This window comes from Pseudochaenichthys georgianus, unplaced genomic scaffold (genome assembly GCF_902827115.2).
Source record: "Pseudochaenichthys georgianus unplaced genomic scaffold, fPseGeo1.2 scaffold_446_arrow_ctg1, whole genome shotgun sequence".
Taxonomy (NCBI): Eukaryota; Metazoa; Chordata; class Actinopteri; order Perciformes; family Channichthyidae; genus Pseudochaenichthys; species Pseudochaenichthys georgianus.
The window spans coordinates 55,081-79,451 of record NW_027263011.1 but is presented as its reverse complement, the minus strand read 5'-3'; the positions used below and the strand labels follow the sequence as shown (position 1 = coordinate 79,451).

At 44.4% G+C, this 24,371-nt stretch overlaps 2 pseudogenes; both read right to left on the bottom strand.

The window, feature by feature from the left end:
* Positions 1-3,683: 3,683 nt before the first annotated feature.
* Positions 3,684-3,796, bottom strand: LOC117442604 (U2 spliceosomal RNA; annotated as a pseudogene).
* Positions 3,797-4,213: 417 nt separating this feature from the next.
* Positions 4,214-4,299, bottom strand: LOC117442606 (U5 spliceosomal RNA; annotated as a pseudogene).
* Between the last annotated feature and the right edge of the window lie 20,072 nt (positions 4,300-24,371).

Sequence of the window (24,371 nt, the reverse complement as noted above, 5' to 3'; positions counted from 1 at the left end):
CTTATCAGCATTATCATCTCCTTTAGCGACTAGGAACATCTGGGAAAAGGAGCTTGGGGTTACCTTTTCAGAAGAATGGTGGCAGGGGGCCCTAGACAGAGTCAACTCTACTTCATCTTGCGCCAGACTGACACTGATACAGTTTAAGGTCCTACACAGATCACATCTGACCAAAGTTAGACTTAGCAAACTGTTTGACACAAGTGAGATGTGTGATAGATGCTCTCTCTCTCCGGCCAACCACACACACATGTTTTTCTCCTGTCCAAAGCTGGGTTCATTCTGGTCCTCTTTTTATGATACACTCTCGAAGGCCTTCAATAAGCCGGTGGTTCCTAGCACTTCAATTTCTATTTTTGGTGTCCCTGAGGAATTCTCTAGTTTCACTAACAAGGAGAGCAACGTTATTGCGTTTGCTTCACTTGTAGCCCGCAGACGTATTTTACTGCAGTGGAAGGACCAGAAACCTCCATCTTCTCAGTTGTGGTTGAAGGACTTAATGTCTTTCTTATACTTAGAGAAGATTAAGTATAGTATAAGGGGATGCTCTGATAAGTTTAGCAAAACCTGGGATCCTATTCTCTCTTTTGTTAATTCGATTCCTTCTTTAGGGGATTAGATAATTCTATTACTCATTAATGTATGCCGTAGCTACTATTTTGAGACTGGACGGTTATAATGCAATGATTGTCTCCTTTGGCGTGTGAGTGGTCATGCAGCCCAATGTGCATTGTGCAACACAGTGTTTCTTTGTATTTCTGTGCTTTTATGATATCCTCTTGTATTTTGTATTTACTTATTTTTGCTCCTCTTTTATATCGTATTGTGACTCTTTTCGGTTTTGTTTTGTAGGGGGGTGGGGGGATGGTTACCATACCATGTTTGTTGTAAAAAAAAATGTAAAATCGGGTGACCTTATGTCAACAGTTTGTATGTTTTAAGATTGATGGCCCAATACAAATACTTGTGAAAAGAATCGAACTCTTAATGGCAGTTTGTCATTTTGAGGCTATTTCAGTGAAACAAGGCTGTTTTCAACATTTCACAGATTTATACTTAATTCTCTCAGAAAGTTACTGAGAGATACACTTTTGTGTATAAAAGCTGAAAAGTAGATAATGAAGTACTTTGTTTTAGTTGATTTCTTGAAGCATCTGACTCTTAATGGCAGTTTCTGATTTTGAGGCTATTTCAGTGAAACAAGGCTGTTTTGAACATTTGACAGATTTATGCTTAATTCTCTCAGAAAATTACTGAAAGATACATTTTTGAGTATAAAAGATGAAAACTAGAAAATGAAGTACTTTGTGTCAGTATATTTCGTTAAGAATCTATCTGACTCTTAATGGCAGTTTGTGATTTTGACGCTATTTCAGTGAAACAATCCCGTTTTCAACATTTCACAGATTTATGGTTAATTCTCTCAAAAAGTTACTGAAAGATACACTTTTGTGTTTAAAAGCTGAAAAGTAGATAATGAAGTACTTTGTGTCAGTAGATTTCGTTAAGAATCTGACTCTTAATGGCAGTTTTTGATTTTGAGGCTATTTCAGTGAAACAAAGCCGTTATGAACATTTGACAGATTTATAATTAATTCTCTCAAAAAGTTACTGAAAGAAACAGCCAGGGCCCTCCCCTCAAACACACCCCTCAATTTTGACAAGACAAACAGCAAGAGTCCCCTTTCGACTCCCCTTGCATTCCTCCAGAGACCAGTTTGGACTTAAAGTTAAGAACCAGGCTGGGGGGGTCTCCAGGCATCAGATATATCCGAGACATAGTGCACTTAGAGAGGGTACTTTCATCCAGGGTATCAGACAGCCGTTTTTGTTTATTGTGTGGTGGACTGGCTGTCAGCACATCATAAAGTATTATTAGAAGCAGTGTCAGCTAGAAAATGGTCTGTCAATCCTTTCTGTTTCCGGGCTGGGTGAGGTTGCCCGTATTGAGTCAAATTAAGCCGCAGGCTCCACTCCTGGTGGTACGCTTCCGTCAATTCCCCCACGCAGCACACCCTTCTGGGCCATCTGAGTCGAACCCGCATTTCGGAGGAACCGCCAGAGCACCGGAAACGAGGCCGGGCAGGCGGAGGCCCTCCGATGGCGGGTCACGTTTTTCATTCGATCAGTGAGAAATCAGGAAAATACTCTATTATATTTTGGGAGAACCAGAGAAAAGGGGTGAACATGGAGAAATTGTATCCCAAAATAGTGTCTCTTAAAGCGGATAGAGTCCCCTGACACCTCTCCTTACATTCCTCCAGGGTCAGATCAACTCTAAGTTATCTTTTGGGAGAACCAGAGGAAAGGGGTGAAAATGGAAAAATTGTATTCCAAAATAGTGTCTCATAATTCCCTGACAACTCCCCTTAAATTCCTCCAGAGACCAGTTCAAAAACTTAAAGTTTGATAAGAACCATGATTGGGGTCCTCCAGGCAACAATTGTATCCGAGCCAAAGCACTCATGTAGCGGACACATTCCTCCATGATGTGAAACAGCCGTTTTTTTTCTAAGTGCTCTCAAAAACCGGGTTTCCGATTTCGTGCAGATGGTAGCTTGGAAAAGATGAATGAATTTTTTTTTACGGAGGAATGGAGGTCTCGATTCCCCTCTCCGTTGTAAAGTGCAACAGGGTAATAAAAAAGTGTCCGGAGCTTCCGCCCGAAGCGCCGAAGTCTTGCGCTTTTTTGAGCCCCTCCTCCGTTGGCACTTTGCCGTTTTTCACATATAGAAATAGACCGGGAAAATCACCCATTGTAGCCCCTCACAGAGCCCCAAACGACGGACTAAGCAGCTCCAGCATCTCTCCCTAACATGCGCACTTCCATAACATCGCACACCATGAGACCCCGGGCCCCCGGACTTAAGCACTCCCCCACGGACTAAACCCAGATGTTCATACCCTAGAGAACCTCATGCCCCTGGTATCTTAAAGGGGGGTGGATTTTGCGGTGCTTTACCGTCCGCGTATAGGGGACGTATCAGATATTAAACTGATAAGAACAGATTTTTTTTCTTTTGGGAAAAGTTTTATTGTCACTTAATTCATGTACTTTTCATATTTAAATAATTTTTTTTGTCACATAAGTGTATTTTGAGTTTTCATATAATAAATACATGTACACTTTAAGATCAGACCCATTTTCCTAAAAAAAACATTGCATTTCATTAAAAAAATGTATATGCAAACAGTTTTCATTTAAAATCTTTTTTTTTTTTAAAAGGGGGTACATTGGGTACATTGTTGTCCAGGAGCGCAGTGAGTCCCTATCAAGATTAACTCATCCCACTCCCATTTAACAGGTTGTTTCTCTCAGATCTTTGTCACGGGGCTCAGAGGAGACCCCCCGGAGAGTCAGGCCTGCGCTGCTTTGACCTTTCCCGTGTGGCTCCGGCTCCTTCATCCGAATGAGCACAGAGGCGATTTTTCTTTGTGGCTGTGTCCTGGGCGTGCCGCGTCGCTGATTTTATTGTTACCGCAGCCATCTGGATCACAGCCATGATGATCGGCATTTGTGCCTTCTTACCAGCAAGTTTCTGGAGGTCCATATGGCATCTTTAATGGCAGCTAGGGTGAGCCACTGCTTGGAAAAGTCCCTAGAACAGTCCTGTTTCTGGCTCACCCCATATAGTATGAGCTGTGCTGTGAGTTCCTCCCTTGCCGGCAAGCACGGGAATTTTAAGGAGCCGGCTTTTGCCCACTGGTCTACGGCAGCGCTGCACTCCCAGAGCAGATGCCTCACTGATAAGAACAGATACTACACTTGATCTTAGCCAAAAGGCAGAGAAGCGATGACCCTTAAAGTTTGCTGCTGGAGACGGACTCATTGCGCAGTCGCCGCAGGTCTTGGTGCGGCTCTTTTGACCTGGCGTAACAGAGGCGCTGGGTAACTTGGATCGCCCAGGTAGTGATGGCAGTTTGACACTGAAGCTTCGAATGGAGCTTCAACCCTGGACTTCCTATTCCATAGAAGCAGTGCTTTGAAGCTTGCTTCAAATCACGTGACATATGACGTCCGAAGCAGCAACTGCTTCAAATCACGTGACATGTGACGTCCGAAGCAGCAACTGCTTCATTTCTTGAATGAATCACTTGACTGGTTCGCGGTCCATTTACGCGATACACTCTTTGCACAGTCGCCGCAGGTCTTGGTGCGGCTCTTTTGACCTGGCGTAACATAGACGCTGGGTAGCTTGGATCGCCCAGGTGCTAATGACTGCTCGTAGGTGTTCCTCTCCACGGAAGTCTTTAGTAAAAGGCGAAAGACTTATACGCTTTGAAGAGAAACCAGAGTAATTGTGGAGGCCGTCCTCGAGAACGCTAGCATGGTTCGTGGCTCTCACCTGTGGCTTCTTTGGCATTGAGTCCAAAAAAGACCCCTGCTGCACTTTGTGCCCCCGATTGGAACCTATCTCTTTAGTAATATGCTGGAGTTGTGTGGCATAGAGAGAGAGAGAGAGAGAGAGAGAGAGAGAGAGAGAGAGGAGAGAGAGAGAGAGAGAGCGAGAAGACGAGAAGAGAGAGAGAGAGAGAGAGAAGATGAGGAGAGTAGAGAGAGAGGGGCTGAGAGGAGGAGAGAGAGAGAGAGAGATGGGAGAGGAGAGAGAGAGAGAGAGAGAGAGAGAGAGAGAGAGAGAGAGAGAGAGAGAGCTCTTCCACTTGTTAGTCTCACCACAAAGTTTCGTGGTCCGACTAAGGTTTAAACAGTAAATCATGTACAGTGATAGGATAGATAAAATGGTACACTCATTAGTAAATAAATAAATTAAATTAAGGTATATTCTAAGAATAAAATCCTATACTATTATTATGTTTTATTTTGTCAGAAATCATTCCCATCCTACCATAATTAAGCTGGGTCACCCTAATGGTTACACCCTAACTCCTCAATGACCATGTCATTGTGTGGGGATGTTCTGCTTGATACTCTCGGACAACAGAGACAAACTCTTCGCGACAATCTAATTGTCTGAGACTCATGAGGTGGGATTTTAAGGTATTGGATTCCTAGATTAGTTAAAATTAGACTTGGACCGTAAAGTAGTGGATTTTTAAGTTATTATTCCATCAGTAATCATTCATTTCCATTCTCTGAAACGTCAGCTGGGTGACCTGTGTGGGATTGTTACACACTAGCTTTGTACGACGTTATTCAACAGCTAAGGAATGTTCTGATATGGACTCTTTGATAGCATTAATTAAATCCATCTAATGGATGGTGGGAAAGAAAACGAGCGACTCAGTCAATCATACCAAGGTTTGAAGCAAGTCCCCCGTTTCTCCAGGCTCCGGCTGGGTTAGGTTTGTGTAATGGCCACCAGATCTCCCCATGTCGCCCAACGACTTCATAGTTATACAGAGATCCAAGGAAAGGCACGCGCACTAGATGACGTGTCGGCTCATGCTCTAGCTTAGCATCATGACTGGATCATAAGTGTGTAAAGGTGAAGTAGACAGAGTAATTTAAGTTTGAATGACAGAGACAAGGAGGCTAGCTGTGGTTACGGCGGACACCTCCCCTTGCCGCAATGGCTGTATCTGTTTATGGCCAGTTTCCATTCGCCACGGGTTCGATCCGGAAAGGGGGTAGGAAAGAAAGGTCAGAGTGAAAAAGTGGGGAGATAATGTGGTTTAAATTTAGGTGAAGAGCCATAGTGTTCAAGGTTAAAGGTCAGATTAAGGGTAAACTGGTATTCTTGTGGAACAAAATAGTCCGCAGTTAGACTGAAGAAGGTTTATTATTTTAGTTAAGAGTGTACCATAAGTGGAATTTAATTGTTTGAATTGAAAGTCAGATAGCTTTTTATGGATATGTATATTAGGGTTAGGTAAGGAGCCAGAATGGTTAGGTTTAGAGGTTAAATTAAGGATAAGATGTTCTATTCATTGATAAATATTAATTTAAGTTTAGGCATAAAGTCTTAGTGGTTAAGTTTAGAGAAATGGAGGACTATTATAATCCCCTCCTAAATAGTCCGCTATAAGACCGGAGGAGTACGCTTTGTGTGTTGAGTGGTCAAAATAGCCACAATGAACGGTTAGACCTCTGTCTGAAGACAGAAGGAGTACGCTTTTTATGGAAATTTATATTAGATTAGACTCGTAGCCAGATTGATGGAAAATAATTTGGGATTAGGTATTAAATCTAAGAGGTTAAATTAAGGGTAAGACTAAAGATAAGATGCTACATTTATTGTTGAGAAATGGAGGAATACCATTCTCCCCCTTCTAAGTGGTCTGTAAAACAGGAGGAGTACGTTGTTCGTAGTAAGTGGTCAAATTAGCCACAATGATCGGTAAGACGTCTGCCTTAAGACAGAAGAAGTACGCTTTTTATAGAGATGTATATTAGAATTTAGACAAGCAGCCAGAGTGGTTAGGTTTAGAGCTTAAATTAAAGATAAGATGGTCTACTGTTTGATGGACACCAACTTAAGTTTAGGCATTAAGTGGTTAAGTTTAGGGATAAGATAAAGATGAGGTGCTCCCTTTATTGCTGAAAAATGGAGGAATATTATTCTCGCCTAATTTTATTCTGCATAAGAGCAGAAGGATAACGAGCGGGAGCAAATGGCCAAACAGCCCTAGTGAAAAATAGACAGTTGTTTTTTTGTATTCCAAACTAGAAGAGTTTGGGGAACAAAATAGTCCTTTGTGAGTTTTGTTTGGAACACATCCTCAGTAGTGGACCCAGAGATCATCGAGTGTTTCGGCCATTATCACCAGGCGTTCTCACTCTAGGGTGGCCCCGCCAGGTTGATCAAGGTCCCGGCTTTGTGTTGTTTTCTAAATGCTCCCAACTAGGGGAAAAGGACTGGTAGTGTTAGGGTTGGGTCAGGTCAGTGAGCTGTGACGTAGAGAAAGACTGGGTTAACCGACCCGCACGAAATCAGAGATTTCGTAAGTTGTTCTTACTTTAAAAGTATGGAATGAACCAATAGGAACGTATATAAATTGTACTATTATTAAACCTTATTAATATTAATTGTATTACTTTGTAAAGTCAGTTATGGTGTAATTATAAATTAACTTACCAACCAACTCACTTAAAACCAATTGTTTGCACCATTTCTGGTTTCCCCAGTTTTAAATCAGTTGGGTCCGAAGAGCAGGGTGATCCCCCCCAAAAAGAAAGGGTCTTCCAGCTCCGAGAACGTGTCATACCAGTCCAGATCGAATCCCCCAAAGCCGGGGGAAACAGGTCCGATTGGGGCAGTGCCCCAATGATGGGGCACTGCCTAGTCAAAAAGAACTCCGCCTCCCCTCTATCAGCCACGGTAGACCAAAGTCAGACTGAGAAGCAAACCGCACCAGAAAGGTAGGGTCCCATCAGGCCTGGGGGGATCAGGTCCAATCAATGTCAGCAGTGACTGCCTAATTGAAAAGACCCAAAACCCCGTGTCAGCCCGACAGACCAAGACCCAACTGAGGGAAGGGTTAACAAACCGCACCAGAAAGGCAGGGTCCCATCAGGCAGGGTCCCATCAGGCCTGGGGGGACAAGGTCTGACCAACGTCAGCAGTGAAGGGGCACTGCCTATTTGGAAAAACCCCAAACCCCGTGTCAGCCCGACAGAGCGAGACCCAACTGAGGGAAGCCAAGCTTTGTCGTACTAAAAAGACTATTTCCGAGCGTCTTACACCGCAAAGCTTCAGAGAAAGTCTTGACGTTTGTGTTAAAAACGTCAGTATACTAACGGCCGGTACACACTACAGGCGTCAGAAAAGCTTGAAGCTGGGCGTGTCTGAAGCTTGGCGCTTTCTCGCCCAAGGCGACCAACAACCAATCAGGAATCTCCCGCCCGCCCCCGGCATACAAAGCAAAAAAAAGCCCGGCTCTTCTTTACTATTGCCAAAATGGATACCGGTTTTGTAGCAACGGTAGCGTTGGTTTATTCAATGTCTCGCAGGAGGCCACGTATATTTTTGAGAGAAGTAAGCCTTGTTTCACTGAAATAGCCTCAACATCACAAACTGCCATTAAGAGTCAGTTTCTAACGAAGTCTACTCAAACAGAGTACTTCATGGTAGTGGTCAGCTTTTAAAAACAAAAGTGTATCTTTCAGTAACATTTTGGAAGAATTAAGCATAAATCTGTCAAATGTTCAAAACAGCATTGTTTCACTGAAATAGCCTCAAAATCACAAACTGCCATTAAGAGTCAGATTCTTAAAGAAATCTACTGACACAAAGTACTTCGAAATGTTACTGTAAGATACACTTTTGTGTTTGAAAGCTGACCACTACCATGAAAGTACTCCGTTTTATTAAATTGCATCAAGAATCTGACTCTTAATGGCAGTTTTTGATTTTGAGGCTATTTCAGTGAAACAAGGCTGTTTTGAACATTTGACAGATTTATGCTTAATTCTCTCAAAAAGTTACTGAAAGATACACTTTTGTGTTTAAAAGCTGACCACTACCATGAAGTACTCTGTTTGAGTAGATTTCGTTAGAAACTGACTCTTAATGGCAATGTGTGATGTTGACGCTATTTCAGTGAAACAAGGCTTTGACTCTCAAAAAGTTACTGAAAGATACATTTTTGAGCAGAAAAGATGAAAACTAGAAAATGAAGTACTTTGTGTCAGTAGATTTCGTTAAGAATCTGACTCTTAATGGCAGTTTGTGATTTTGAGGCTATTTCAGTGAAACAAGGCTGTTTTGAACATTTGACATATTTATGCTTAATTCTCTCAAAAGTTACTGAAATATATACTTTTGTGGATAAAAGCTGAACTATAGATAATGAAGTAATCTGTTTGAGTATATTTCGTCAAGAAGGTGACTCTTAATGGCAGTTTGTGATTTTGAGGCTATTTCAGTGAAACATGGCTTAATTCTCTCAAAAAGTTACTGAAAGATACACTTTTGTGGATAAAAGCTGACCACTACCATGAAGTACTCTGTTTGAGTAGATTTCGTTAGAAACTGACTCTTAATGGCAGTTTGTGATTTTGAGGCTATTACAGTGAAACAATGCTGTTTTGAACATTTGACAGATTTATGCTTAATTCTCTCAAAAAGTTACCGAAAGATAAACTTTTGTGGATAAAAGCTGAACTATAGATAATGAAGTACTCTGTTTGTGTAGATTTCCTTAAGAAGGTGACTGTTAATGGAAGTGTGTGATTTTGAGGCTATTTCAGTGAAACAAGGCTTAATTCTCTCAAAAAGTTACTGAAAGATACATTTTTGAGTTTAAAGCTGAAAACTAGAAAATGAAGTACTTTGTGTCAGTAGATTTCATTAAGAATCTGACTCTTAATGGCAGTTTGTGATTTTGAGGCTATTTCAGTAAAACAAGGCTTAATTCTCTCAAAAAGTTACCGAAAGATACACTTTTGTGGATAAAAGCTGAACTATAGATAATGAAGTACTCTGTTTGAGTAGATTTCGTTAAGAGGGTTACTCTTAATGGCAGTTTGTGATTTTGAGGCTATTTCAGTGAAACAAGGCTAAATTCTCTCAAAAAGTTACTGAAAGATACACTTTTGTGGATAAAAGATGAAAACTAGATAATGAAGTACTTTGTGTCAGTAGATTTCGTTAAGAATCTGACTTTTAATGGCAGTTTGTGATTTTGAGGCTATTTCAGTGAAACAATGCTGTTTTGAACATTTGACAGATTTATGCTTAATTTTCTCAAAAAGTTACCGAAAGATACACTTTTGTGGATAAAAGCTGAACTATAGATAATGAAGTACTCTGTTTGAGTAGATTTCGTTAAGAAGGTGACTCTTAATAGCAGTTTGTGATTTTGAGGCTATTTCAGTGAAACAAGGCTAATTCTCTCAAAAAGTTACTGAAAGATACACTTTTGTGAGTATAAAAGATGAAACTATAGATAATGAAGTACTTCTGTTGTCAGTAGATTTCGTTAAGAAGGTGACTCTTAATGGCAGTTTGTTATTTAAGGCTATTTCAGTGAAACAAGGCTTAATTCTCTCAAAAAGTTACTGAAAGATACATTTTTTAGTATAAAAGATGAAAACTAGAATATGAAGTACTTTGTGTCTGTAGATTTCGTTAAGAATCTGACTTTTAATGGCAGTTTGTAATTTTGAGGCTATTTCAGTGAAACAATGCTGTTTTGAACATTTGACAGATTTATGCTTAATTTTCTCAAAAAGTTACCGAAAGATACACTTTTGTGGATAAAAGCTGAACTATAGATAATGAAGTACTCTGTTTGAGTAGATTTCGTTAAGAAGGTGACTCTTAATAGCAGTTTGTGATTTTGAGGCTATTTCAGTGAAACAAGGCTAAATTCTCTCAAAAAGTTACTGAAAGATACATCTTTGAGTATAAAAGATGAAAACTAGAAAATGAAGTACTTTGTGTCAGTAGATTTCGTTAGAAACTGACTCTTAATGGCAGTTTGTTATTTAAGGCTATTTCAGTGAAACAAGGCTTAATTCTCTCAAAAAGTTACTGAAAGATACATTTTTGAGTATAAAAGATGAAAGCTAGAAAATGAAGTACTTTGTTACAGTAGATTTCGTTAGAAACTGACTCTTAATGGCAGTTTGTGATTTAAGGCTATTTCAGTGAAACAAGGCTTAATTCTCTCAAAAAGTTACTGAAAGATACATTTTTGAGTTTAAAAGCTGAAAACTAGAAAATGAAGTACTTTGTGTCAGTAGATTTCTTTAAGAATCTGACTCTTAATGGCAGTTTGTGATTTTGAGGCTATTTCAGTGAAACAATGCTGTTTTGAACATTTGACAGATTTATGCTTCATTTTCTCAAAAAGTTACCGAAAGATACACTTTTGTGGATAAAGCTGAACTATAGATAATGAAGTACTCTGTTTGAGTAGATTTCGTTAAGAAGGTGACTCTTAATGGCAGTTTGTGATTTTGAGGCTATTTCAGTGAAACAAGGCTAAATTCTCTCAAAAAGTTGCTGAAAGATACATTTTTGAGTATAAAAGATGAAAACTAGAAAATGAAGTACTTTGTGTCAGTAGATTTCGTTAAGAAGGTAACACTTAATGGCAGTTTGTGATTTTGAGGCTATTTCAATGAAACAAGGCTTAATTATCTCAAAAAGTTACTGAAAGATACACTTTTGTGGATAAAAGCTGAACTATAGATAATGAAGTACTCTGTTTGAGTAGATGTCGTTAGAAACTGACTCTTAATGGCAGTTTGTGATTGAGAGGCTATTTCAGTGAAACAAGGCTGTTTTGAACATTTGACATATTTATGCTTAATTCTCTCAAAAAGTTACTGAAAGATACACTTTTGTGGATGAAAGCTGAACTATAGATAATGAAGTACTCTGTTTGAGTAGATTTCGTTAAGAAGGTGACTCTTAATGGCAGTTTGTGATTTTGAGGCTATTTCAATGAAACAAGGCATAATTCTCTCAAAAAGTTACTGAAAGATACATTTTTGAGTTTAAAAGGTGAAAACTAGAAAATGAAGTTCTTTGTGTCAGTAGATTTCTTTAAGAATCTGACTCTTAATGGCAGTTTGTGATTTAAGGCTATTTCAGTGAAACAAGGCTTAATTCTCTCAAAAAGTTACTGAAAGATACATTTTTGATTATAAAAGATAAAAACTAGAAAATGAAGTACTTTGTTACAGTAGATTTCGTTAGAAACTGACTCTTAATGGCAGTTTGTGATTTTGAGGCTATTTCAGTGAAACAATGCTGTTTTGAACATTTGACAGATTTATGCTTAATTCTCTCAAAAAGTTACCGAAAGATAAACTTTTGTGGATAAAAGCTGAACTATAGATAATGAAGTACTCTGTTACAGTAGATTTCGTTAGAAACGGACTCTTAATGGCAGTTTGTGTTTTAGAGGCTATTTCAGTGAAACAAGGCTTAATTCTCTCAAAAAGTTACTGAAAGATACATTTTTGAGTATAAAAGCTGAAAACTAGAAAATGAAGTACTTTGTGTCAGTAGATCTCTTTAGAAACTGACTCTTAATAACAGTTTGTGATTTAAGGCTATTTCAGTGAAACAAGGCTTAATTCTCTCAAAAAGTTACTGAAAGATACATTTTTGAGTATAAAAGATGAACGCTAGAAAATGAAGTACTTTGTTACAGTAGATTTCGTTAGAAACTGACTCTTAATGGCAGTTTGTGATTTAGAGGCTATTTCAGTGAAACAAGGCTTAATTCTCTCAAAAAGTTACTGAAAGATACATTTTTGAGTATAAAAGCTGAAAAGTAGAAAATGTAGTACTTTGTGTCAGTAGATTTCGTTAGAAACTGACTCTTAATAATAATAATAATAACTGGGATTTCTATAGCGCCTTTCAAGGGACCCAAGGTCGCTTTACAGGAATAGGGCAAGCACAAACAAAACAAAACAAAGGTCAGACAGACAAAACAACAGATAGATTTAAGGGCCGAAAGCCTTGATGAACAGATGGGACTTGAGGGCCCTTTTGAAGGCGTCCAGTGTGGGGATGTTGCGAATCTCCGCAGGGAGAGCGTTCCAGAGGGTGGGGGCAGCCACACTGAAGGCTCTGTCTCCGAAGGTTCTCAGTTTGGTGCGGGGGGTGGTGAGCAGGCCAGAGTCTGAAGACCGCAGGTTCCGGGGTGGGGCATGCGGGTGAAGGATGTCCGATAGGTACTGGGGGGCAAGGGCATGGAGGGACTTGTAGGTCAGGAGGAGGACTTTGTAAGTTATGCGGAACTTGACCGGCAACCAGTGGAGGTGGATGAGGGTGGGAGTGATGTGCTGCCAGGGCTTTGTGTGTGTGAGGACCCGAGCTGCACAGTTTTGGACATACTGGAGCCTGTCCAGGGTTTTGTTGGGAACCCCGAACAGGACACCATTGCAGTAGTCCAAGCGGGTGGTGACAAATGCATGCACCAGGGTCTCGGCAACCGACTCCGAGAGTGACGGTCGGAGTCTGGAAATGTTCCGCAGGTGGTAGAAAGCCGATTTGGTCACAGACTTGACGTGGGAATGGAAGGAAAGGGTGGAGTCGAGGATCACACCCAGGTTGCGGGCTTCAGGAGATGGGGAGATGGAGCAGCCGTCGACCTCAAGGACGAAGTCACCAACCTTCTGGAGCAGTGCTTTGGGTGCCACAACCATGAGCTCTGTTTTACCGCTGTTCAGCTTCAGATAGTTTGATGACATCCATGTCTTGATGTCATGCAGGCAGTTGATGAGAGACTGAGGGGGGAGCTGGGAGGATGGAGTGGTGCTGAGATACAGTTGGGTATTATCAGCGTAGCAATGGAAGTTGAGTCCATGATGTCGGATGATCTGGCCGAGGGGGAGCATGTAAATGGTGAACAGGAGGGGGCCAAGTACAGAGCCCTGGGGTACACCGTGGTGGACTGGGGCCGGGGGTGAGTTTGAGCCACTGATGGAGACAAACTGTTTCCTGTTGTGGAGGTAGGATGTAAACCAGGACAGCGCTGTGCCAATGACACCCAGGAGGTCTGAGAGGCGGGTGAGGAGGATGTTGTGAGAGATGGTGTCAAACGCTGCAGAGAGGTCCAGGAGGATGAGGATGCTGAGGCGGCCAGAGTCAGCAGCAATGAGGAGGTCGTTGGTGATCTTGATGAGGGCGGTCTCAGTGCTGTGTTGCTGTCTGAAGCCGGATTGGAAGGGCTCATAGAGCTCATGGTTGGACATGTACAGATGGAATTGTACGGCGACCACTCTTTCCAGAGTTTTGCTGACGAAGGGAAGGTTGGAGATCGGCCGGTGGTTCTGGAGGACGTCGGGGTCGAGGCCAGGTTTTTTAAGTATGGGGGTGACTGAGGCCATTTTGAAGCTGGTGGGGACTATACCAGAAGCCAGAGAAGCGTTGATGATGACCACCATGTAGGGACAGAGGGTGGGTAGGCAGTCCTTGACCAGGGCTGTGGGCATGGGGTCCAGGGAGCAGGTGGAGGTCTTGGCCGAGCTGACTAGTTTGGCCACTTGGAGAGCATCCACAGGGGAGAAGGAGGAGAGGTTGGGGTGGGAGAGGCGCGGCGCTTGAGGTGCGTTACCAGGTGCCTGAGGTGCAGGTAGAGCGGAAGGGCCAGTCACCAGGAGCTGCCGATGGATGTCCTCGACTTTCGCCTGGAAGAAGTCGAGGAATTTGGAGCACAGATCGGGAGCCCCTGAGGGCTGGGGGGCGTCAGGGGGCCGTAGTAGGCGGTTGATGGTGGAGAACAGTCTTCTGGGGTTGCTTTGCTGAGCACCAATGAGACGGGAGTAGTAGTGTGTCTTGGCATGGGAGAGAGCTTCCTTATATGTTTTTATATGCTCACGAAAGGCCAGGAGGTGGACTGTGAGGCCAGTTTTTTTGGAGAGCCTCTCCAGCTGGCATCCAGAGGCCTTCAAACAGTGGAGTTCAGTGGTGAACCAGGGGGCAGGGTGGGTGAAGGAAACAGTCCGTGTCTTAATGGCAGTTTGTGATTTTGAGGCTATTTCAGTGAAACAAGGCTTAATTCTCTCAAAAAGTTACTGAAAGATACACTTTTGTGGATAAAAGCTGAACTATAGATAATGAAGTACTCTGTTTGAGTAGATTTCGTTAAGAAACTGACTCTTAATGGCAGTTTGTGATTTAGAGGCTATTTCAGTGAAACAAGGCTTAATTCTCTCAAAAAGTTACTGAAAGATACACTTTTTGAGTATAAAAGCTGAAATCTAGAAAATGAAGTACTTTTTTACAGTAGATTTCGTTAAGAAACTGACTCTTAATGGCAGTTTGTGATTTAAGGCTATTTCAGTGAAACAAGGCTTAATTCTCTCCAAAAGTTACTGAAAGATACATTTTTGAGTATAAAAGATGAAAACTAGAAAATGAAGTACTTTGTTACAGTAGATTTCGTTAGAAACTGACTCTTAATGGCAGTTTGTGATTTTGAGGCTATTTCAGTGAAACAATGCTGTTTTGAACATTTGACAGATTTATGCTTAATTCTCTCAAAAAGTTACCGAAAGATAAACTTTTGTGGATAAAAGCTGAACTATAGATAATGAAGTACTCTATTACAGTAGATTTCGTTAGAAACTGACTCTTAATGGCAGTTTGTGTTTTAGAGGCTATTTCAGTGAAACAAGGCTTAATTCTCTCAAAAAGTTACTGCAAGATACATTTTTGAGTATAAAAGCTGAAAACTAGAAAATTAAGTACTTTGTGTCAGTAGATCTCGTTAGAAACTGACTCTTAATGGCAGTTTGTGATTTAAGGCTATTTCAGTGAAACAAGGCTTAATTCTCTCAAAAAGTTACTGAAAGATACATTTTTGAGTATAAAAGCTGAAAACTAGAAAATGTAGTACTTTGTGTCAGTAGATTTCGTTAGAAACTGACTCTTAATAATAATAATAATAACTGGGATTTCTATAGTGCCTTTCAAGGGACCCAAGGTCGCTTTACAGGAATAGGGCAAGCACAAACAAAACAAAACAAAACAAAGGTCAGACAGACAAAACAACAGATAGATTTAAGGGCCGAAAGCCTGGATGAACAGATGGGACTTGAGGGCCCTTTTGAAGGCGTCCAGTGTGGGGATGTTGCGAATCTCCGCAGGGAGAGCGTTCCAGAGGGTGGGGGCAGCCACACTGAAGGCTCTGTCCCCGAAGGTTCTCAGTTTGGTGCGGGGGGTGGTGAGCAGGCCAGAGTCTGAAGACCGCAGGTTCCGCGGTGGGGCATGCGGGTGAAGGATGTCCGATAGATACTGGGGGGCAAGGGCATGGAGGGACTTGTAGGTCAGGAGGAGGACTTTGTAAGTTATGCGGAACTTGACCGGCAACCAGTGGAGGTGGATGAGGGTGGGAGTGATGTGCTGCCAGGGCTTTGTGTTCAGCCGTGGGCCTAAGCTATCACCCAGAGCAGGTCCCGTACAGTTGCCCACCTCGTAGCCCCAGATATACACATTGTAAACTACACGGGTGGTGGTGAATAGACCCTTAACCTAGTGAAGATTGAAAATGAAAAATTCACCAATTTGCTTCAAACTCGCTGTGCACCTTGGGGGGGGGGGCGGAGGCAACTCACACACCAAGTGGGGTAAGCACGCCCACCTGTTGGAACGACTTATGGCCATTTCAAGTCTTCAAAGTCCAATTACGATTTTCTCTCCCCATTCCCCGCATGCTAGGCTGTCGAGACTATACTTGTTAGCTTCGGCTCGATTTGTAGATATGATTCGATATGTCGTGTGTCCCCTAAAGCCACTCCAAAGTGGATATATTTGCGATGCTGCATCCCTGTGTGTGGGGGGGGTGTACCAATCTTAACCCAGGGGTTGTTCAGAATATGCTATTGTACGCAACTATAGCGGAATCTGAACGACGCCGGACATCAAAGAATATTCGTGTGTGTGTGTGTGTGTGTGTGTGTGTGTGTGTGTGTGTGTGTGTGTGTGTGTGTGTGTGTGTGTGTGTGTGTGTGTGTGTGTGTGTGTGTGTGTGTGTGTGTGTGTGTGTGTGTGTGTGTGTGTGTGTGTGTGTGTGTGTGTGTGTGTGTGTGTGTGTGTGTGTGTGTGTGTGTGTGTGTGTGTGTGTGTGGGGGGTGTGTGTGGCCACTGCTACAATACTTAGGGAGCTATTTTCTGTGTTGGAGTTGTATTCCCTACAGGGTGTACTTTGAGGGTTTTTGACTCTGCAGACCGTTTACATGCATACACAACTTCATAACACACAAGGGGACGTGTAATAACTGGTAAAGCATGACATGGGCCCTTTGAAATGATTAGGTCTCTCATAAATACTGCCCAAACTCTTTACCCCAAGGTCTTACCCTAACCATAACCCCAGAGATGACATGCGAATCTCCCGGCGCATAGGAACGTCCGACGGCTTTGAGCTTAGTCTAGTTGGAATCGCGTCGAAGAGTACATGCAGATTGATGCCTCTGGTGCAACTAAATGGCAAAGGTTACGGCTTGAAATGTAACAAAGCTCCAAAGGTCAAAGGTCACGCTTTCATGCCGTACGGTGCCCTTTACAGCACAAAGGAAGGTCTGACCGCTTTGAGCTTGATGTCATTTTAACCGTCTAGGAGAGCAGATGCAAATGGATGCCTCTGGTGCGACTAAATGTCAAAGGTTACGGCTTAAAATGTAACAAAACCTTCCGTTAAGGCCTTTTGAGCAGCCGCAGTGCTCCGTGAGTGTTTAAAGTACTTTGAAAAGGGCTAAAGAGATAATTTTTTCACAGGGGGCCTCTAAATAAGGCCCAGATCAGGAATCTGAAGTATGTAAACTGTAACCCACCCAGAACTTTTTTCAATAAAATGTCAAACTTTCTCACAAAATGGTGTCTGGACCTTAGCATATGACAGGCTTGTGTTGGCAGATGGGAAGAAAATTAAAAAAATTGAAAAAATGTGGTTGGCGCTCCGAAACTCCGAGAGTGTGTTGTTGCACTTGTGTGGAACCCGCTTGCAAAATTTGGGGAGCCTGCGACCTCGGACAAGGTCAAAACCGAGGTCAGAGGTCACATTCGCAATGCCGACAGTACCCTCGACGGCGCAAAGGAAGTTCTGACCGCTTTGAGGGTTGACTCTGCAGACCGTTTACATGCATACAAAACTTCATAACACACAAGGGGACGTGTAATAACTGGTAAAGCATGACATCGGCCCTTTGAAATGATTAGGTCTCTCATAAATACTGCCCAAACTCTTTACCCCAAGGTCTTACCCTAACCATAACCCCAGAGATGACATGCAAATCTCCCGGCGCATAGGAACGTCCGACGGCTTTGAGCTTGGTCCAGTTGGAATCGCGTCGAAGAGTACATGCAGATTGATGCCTCTGTTGCAACTAAATGTCAAAGGTTACGTCTTGAAATGTAACAAAGCTCCAAGGGTCAAAGTCTTCGTCTCGTTGGAATCGCGTCGAAGAGTACATGTCGTTTGACTCCTCTGTTTTACCTAATGTCAAAGGTCACGTCTTAAAACAGGACAAAACCTTCCGTTAAGGTTTTTATCTCAACACACCCGTTTCCCCGCATGCTAAGCAGTCGAGACTATTCTTGTTAGCTTCGGCTCGATTTGTAGATATGATTTGATATGTTGTGTGTCCCCTAAAGCCACTCCAAAGTGGATATATTTGCGATGCTGCATCCCTGTAAACATATTCATGTGTGTATGTGTGTGTGTGTGTGTGTGTGTGTGTGTGTGTGTGTGTGTGTGTGTGTGTGTGTGTGTGTGTGTGTGTGTCAACCTTAACCCAGGGGTTGTTCAGAATGTGCTATTGTACGCAACAATAGCGGAATCTGAACGAGATCAGATCACTCGTGTCTTAGAGGAGGCAGTGATGCCATAAACCTGTTAATGTAGGCCTGCGCATTCAAACACTCTGTAGTGTATTTATTTTCTAACCAGTTGTTCTTTGGGGGAAAGATTTGGCGCCCTCTTGAGGGAAACAGAGAGTATTTATTCCACTTGTGAACACATTTAAAGGCCCCTTTAACTAAAAAATGAATAATGCTCTAATTTGCCTCAAACTCGGTGGGCACCTGCAAGGTGCCGGGTACAACGCACACACAAAGTGGGCTACAGTTTCCCACCCGCTGGAACGACTTATGGCCGTTTGAAGTTTTAAAACTCCAATTTCAGTAACAGGGAAGACCGCCGCTGGGCCCAAATGTCTCACAGATTATAGCCGTGGGCCTAAGCTATCACCCAGCGCAGGTCCCGTACAGTTGCCCACCTCGTAGCCCCAGATATACACATTGTAAACTACACGGGTGGTGGTAAATAGACCCTTAACCTAACCCTAACCCTAACCCTGTAAAAAACACTACATAGGAGAAACCAAACATACCATACTCATTCGTCTCAAACAGCATTTATATAACATTGGGGAAGGTCGACTCCCAACCCCCCTGGTCACCCACTTCCAACTACACTCGCCAGATCAACTACTCATCTCAGGCCTGGAAACCAATGACCATGGACCGTGGACCATCGGGCAGAGGAAGAGGGCGGAAACATCATGGATCCAGAAACTAGGGACAACCACTCCCAGGGGACTCAACGACGCCTAAGACAAATCTCCTCTGGATCCTCCCTCTCCTCTGCCCACCAGTCCCAGGGATGATCTGACCCACTCATCCTCCTTGGCCCATGGACCCCAACACCAACAGACAGACACCCTCACAACACCCATTCACAGACCCCTAGGCCAGTGCAACCTAGTCCCACACCGGATTACATAACCCTACCTCTAACTCAAACCTAACCCTGCCCGTGCCATTGGTCTGGACTGATTACACCACACCTCACCACAATCCCTATCCTGCCTCTCCACTTATCATTACAGACCACTCCCAGGGGTCTTCTCACACCTTGGTATTTTGAGCATTCCAATCCACAGCCATTTCAATAAATCACAACATGGTTCTGTTTCTTTATTGGTTTGTTATTTTCCAGCAACCAGCTCTTGATCGGTCTCCAATCCCGACCTCCAGCAACTCTATTCTTAGAGCTTTCCACTATCTGTGAACAATATACCAATACATTCAACACATCATCATGTTGTAACATTGCCATTACAGACCACCGCCATGTGTCTGCCCACACCTTGGTATCTTGAACAGCCAAACCCACAGCCACTTCAATACATCACACCCATAGACATGTTTTTGTTTCTTTGTTGATTTGTCATTTTCCAGCAACCATCCCTTGGCCGGTCACGAACCCCGACCTCCCGGGTGAAGCAGCAACACTCTATCCATGGAGCCATCCACTGTCTATGAACAACACATCAACACAGTCCACACCTCATTTGTTTTACATACACACATTGCCTACCTCCTTCACTAGCCTATCAGAGCAGGTTTAAGCATCCACCTATTGAAGCTTGGAGGCGGGACCTACTGCCCTTCTCCAACACTTCAAATAGCCTGATTTTTGTCTCACTCCTCTTAATCCTCTGATGAAGCAACAACTCTGCGAAACGTCAGGATTTTTTATACCTCTCCACTGTACAGTCTCACACTGGTATTTATTAAAACATTTTAAAACTATTTATCTTTTATCTATACTTTTAGATTCGTGATTTTAAACATTAAAGGACTAATCTATTTCGCTTGTGGGGGTTCTGCCTTTCCGTTGCCTCTGCTTCAACTGTGCCAGCTGGACTAGCACACGGTAGCAACAAACATTTCCGAAAAATGCTGCGGTGGGTCTTTCTCCCTGAAAAATATTTTTTTTCTGGGGCCGGCCTTGAACCCTGGTCTCCCATGGGAGGGAGTCGCGGCATGCCCGGTTGGCCATAGGATTTGTTGGTTTACGAAGCTGCTTGGTGGCCATACAACCACCTTGCGAAGACATCTCCAACACCGAGATAACCGGACCATCGGGGCCAGACGGAGTCACACCATCCCGCGGACAGGTAAGGGCCTTCACAGGTGATTGGAAATGTCCTCAAACCAGAGCCAGACTGTGCGGGGGAGGGGAAGAGGAGCACACAAACACACACTTTCCCCTTACTGATACAACCAGCAACAGACAGGCTCCACAACCACTTTTAGCTATACCCACACACCCCATCAGCACACCACGAACAACACCACACACCCCATTGACACAGCCACAACGTCTACTCTTTCACCCACCAGACCCAGCAACCAGACACAGCAGTAAAGAGTATTTCAAACTCATTCAAGCCACACACCATAAAAACATAGTAGATAGAGCCATACAGACACGCATATATCCACCCGGAATGACTAGACAGGTATTCAGACTCACAGATTTCATCAAACCCTCCACGCCAACAGAACACACACACACACAAATACATAACAACACCATCGGCTGGATGCACACAAACATGATCATTCTCCAGCAACACTACAAATCCACCATTACATCACTCCAGAACACCCCGTGGAATCCAATTGCTTTCCAAATAGCTACAGGTTGGGCACAGAAGCGGTATGGCTCCAGGTTTCACACTGATACAGTACACACAGCTAAACACACACTCCAGAACACCACACCCACCGCCACTCCCGCTGCCTCCCCCCCACCACCGGGGAGAGCCCCTCCCAGGCAACCCCATCCACCTCCCCCTCTAAGTGAGGATGAGTACCCTCATTTACGGAGAACCCGAACCCAAACCCCTAACAGATCATCCCTCTCCCTCGGTCCCAGGCCTTCACTTGCAGAAGCAGTCTCCCAGTATCAGCGCCGCCACCCATCTGTCCAGTCAACCAACCTTCTCCACCCACCCTCAACCGCGAACTCCAGGGACAATCCCTCATCCCATCACAACCCAGGCCAGCCCCCACTTGGCCCCTTTCAGAACCCCCTGAGAGCTCCTGGCCTTCCTTGGCCCCGACCCCCACCTCTATTACCCAACCCCCCTCTTCTCCCTGCCCCCTCCATCCAACAGTACCTGTTTCCCCAAAGAACCCCCGGCATCCGCCTCCCAAACCAGAACCCTATCCCATCCAAACCCACTTCCCCCATCACCAGTGTAGCCACCATTCCAGCCACCACAGACCAGAACTCTAGCCTTCCCGGTGCCACACTTCCCTCTGCCTCACCCATACCCCAACCCTCCCCACCTCCTCAGGTCAACCTAGTTGACCTTACTTCCCCCTCATCTCCACCCAACCCCCAGTCCTCCTCTCCCAAGGGCTTCCCCAGCAACCGCCAAATTACCAATGAGGTCCACCATTCCAACGTCTCAGTAAGTTTTCCCGACAATATTCTTTCCCTCTCCCAATCCCCTACAGGTGTTGCCGGTTCCTTATTGGACCATGCTGGCACCTTGGACCCGGCAGACTTGGTACTCCATCCCACAGAGGGGCCGCCGATGATGAAAGGTCATCCCAAGGTCCACCAGACCGTACAAGTCCATTCTGAGCCCCCCTCTGGCCAGTCTGTCGGGTCACTGCAGCCCAGCGGGTCCTCTGAGGGGACTGGCACACCATCCAACCCGGACCCCAACCCCCCAGGAACTCCTCCATCTCTCAACCTCCAAGGACTTTCACCTCCTCCTTTAACCTTACCCTCTCCCCGGTCTACCCCTTTGTCTTCTCCCTCTCCTCCACCACTTCCCCTCTCTAGTATCCCCTCCTACATTACCCCTCGTCCCCGTTCCCTTTTCTTTAAACCAACCAGCTCCACTTCCCCAACCCAGTACCACCCCATCACTCACATGGCCAGACCGCAAAAGAAGGCACAGGACTGGTCCCTGGCAGGCTAGGGTTAGGGTTAGGGTCGGCTGACTATCTAGAAAACCAAACCCCCATGATCCCCTCTACCTATAAACAACATACACATTTTCCAGCATTTGTCCAAACTCCTTAAAAAACCTTATTTGACCCTATGTCGAATAAATATTTGCATACACCCATCCACAGATCCTCAGGCCCGTGCACCCATTCTCAACCGAGAATCCTAAACCCTACCCCTACACAAAACCTAACCCTGCCAGTGCCGCTGATCTGGATTGACTTACACCACACACACCACAGAAAGTACACCCTACACTATTTAACTTACATGAAGTACATTGTCCCACTCAAACTTTCCACATACATATCATATATAACACTACCACGGTAAATATACAGTCGTTTCCCATCATGATTACACCAACATTCTGAGCCAGACATTATCTAGTTGGTTGTGTCCCCAGCCGGATTCGAACCCGGGTCTCCCAGGTGTGGGAGCGGTGGCATATCCCTTCAGCCATCCTTCCTAGTCAGGAGCTTACAAACTCCCTTACTGACTTACCCCCTTTCCTTTACCCAGTCCTACTTATCCCCGGCCAGATCCAATCAGATCATGACATACCGTTTTCCCGCCAAGAACATGGGCCCTACCCCCCGCCCAATCACCTGATACTATTTACCTCTCTGTCATAGGCCTACTCAAGCCTCTTGATTTCTTATAAGCCTCCACAGCTGTGCTGCTCTCCACTTTCCTCCTGAAGAAGGTACACCGTATCGAAACGTCGAGGAGCCTCTTCACTCACCTCCACCGAACGGTACTCTGTTTTTAAATTTACCAAGTGCTTTTAAATGCAAGCTATTTTTTTAAAACCTTCCTAATTTGTGCTAAAATAAAGTTTGAACTTTTAACTGTTGGGTTGGGCTCTGTCCCATTTTTGGAAGCACTTTATCTGTCTTGAACCAAACGGACACTTCCTCTCCGCCACCTGGAACCAAGAGGAGAGATATATATAACTATCCCACTCGGACCTGCACAAAAGAAAACCAAACAAAGACTTCTGCAGCAGGCTCCACTGCAACCATTCCAGGTGAGAGCCCACACAACATTTTGAGATGTTCAGACCCAGAGCTCAGTACGTGCGGTTGAGTGGAGGTGGAGAGCATGCACAGCCCACACACACTGACTCATATCCCAGCCACACACAAACACCCTACACACCATTAGACGCAGCCACCAGAAAAACTACAAAATATTACCTCACACTCATTCAGGCCACTCACCATAAGTTCACTACAGACCAAGCCATTTCCACACACACATTCCCCCCAGGTATGCTGAGGCAAGTCACCAGACTCTCTGCTTTTATTAAACCATCCACCCCCACTGAATACACGCATACACAGATACATGCAAACACAATAAACTGGATGCACACGAACATGCTCATTTTGCAACAACATTACTCAAACACATTACATACACCCACATCCTCCCCCTTCAACCCCTTAGCCTTCCAGATTGCCACAGGGTGGGCGAGAAAGCGGTATGGACCCAGACTGACCACCCTAACATTAACCACTGTACACACCTCTTTAAACCCCTCTTCCCACCCCCACCTCCCCATCCCTTCCCCATACCCTAGGACCCCCCACCCCATCCGGGGCACCTACTACAACCTCACCCCCTACCCTGACCATAAGTCACCCCACCCTACTCAGGGTGCCTACTCCAACCCAGCCCTCAACCCCAAACCCCTCCAGGCCTCTCAACTACGACTGAGAGAGCTTTCCCCTCCCCCCTATCCTAAACCTAAGGGACCCGGGTCTCCTCCACAGTCCTTCTGGAGCCCTCCCCTTTCTCCCAGCCCTAAACCTAAGGGCCCCCCCTCCCCCAGCACTCCCATCCAGGAGTTTCCTCCCCCCTTCCCCTCTCCACCCCCTCCCTCATCTCTCCACCGTCCTAAACTCGAGACACCCAGGTCTCCCCAACAGTTCCTTTGGACTCCTCCCAACCCTAAACCTAGGCCCTTCCCCCTGACTGCTGCCACCCCGGAGCTTTCCCTCCCCTCCCCTCCATTCCCATCCCCCCCTCCCCAGCTGACTGGTAGGAAATACTTTCATAACATCACCTCTCCTCTGTGTCTCCCCTCTACAGGCGATGCTGGTCTCCGGTCGGGCTCGGCCGGTCAGCGGGTCCCCTCAGACCAAACCCAAAATCCGGGAGGGTCCATGATGAAAGGGACT